The following is an 822-nucleotide window of genomic DNA, read 5'->3' on the forward strand; positions in this document are numbered from 1 at the left end:
ATTGCCTTTCCTACACATAAATAAAGGAAATTAAGTAATTCAACATAGAGACTTAGTGTCTTATTGCAGTACTCACAGCTATTGGGCTGATGGGTCAAAAAAGAGATGGGAATGCTGATGCGAGATGAGCATCCAACCTCACAGATGTGGACAATCCTGCAGAGGGGTGGCTTGGAAGAGGAGAGCAGGCAGAGTTGGAATGGGGATCCCAGGCCACAGCTGGGTGCCTTCCAACAGAAGATCACAATTCTAATAGTGGGGTCTTGCAGATGAGCAGTGGAATGTGTTTGTTGCCTTTAAGTCAGCTAGACTCAAGGCAGTGCTAAGAGGGAATAAATATGGACCCAAAGCTTAAGTTTCACAGAAAGTACAGTGTTTCCTGGTTTTATTAATAGACTGCTATTTACCTCCTGTTCAAAGAGGTTGCCAAAAGTTTTCCTGTTGCTGTTGTCCTAGCTCCTTTCTTTCTGCCGGAGTGTCACCTGGAGGCATTTTCTGAGCCATGTGCTGTAAGGTGCTTTTGTAGGAAACTGTCTTTCCTTGATGAGATCCTAATCTAAATGATGAAGTCAGATAGTCAAACCAACATGGAAAATAGAGAGGCTGTATCATAGTCATGTTCTTCGCTGAACATGTCTTTTTTTCCCCCAAGGTATTCTGAGAGAAGCAGAGGCAAACAGCATGCAGTGCTTAGCATGGAGAGCAACCTGGAGAGTTTCAATGGTGTAATGAGGTTGTTTGGTTTAGTCTCTGTTCATTTCCTGTAGTTATTAGCATTGGACTTAGCTTTTGGACTCAGCCAATCCCACTATGTCACTGATG

The sequence above is a fragment of the Manacus vitellinus genome, unplaced genomic scaffold, assembly GCF_001715985.3.
Source record: "Manacus vitellinus isolate BGI_N305 unplaced genomic scaffold, ASM171598v3 scaffold_2_pilon, whole genome shotgun sequence".
NCBI lineage: Eukaryota > Metazoa > Chordata > Aves > Passeriformes > Pipridae > Manacus > Manacus vitellinus.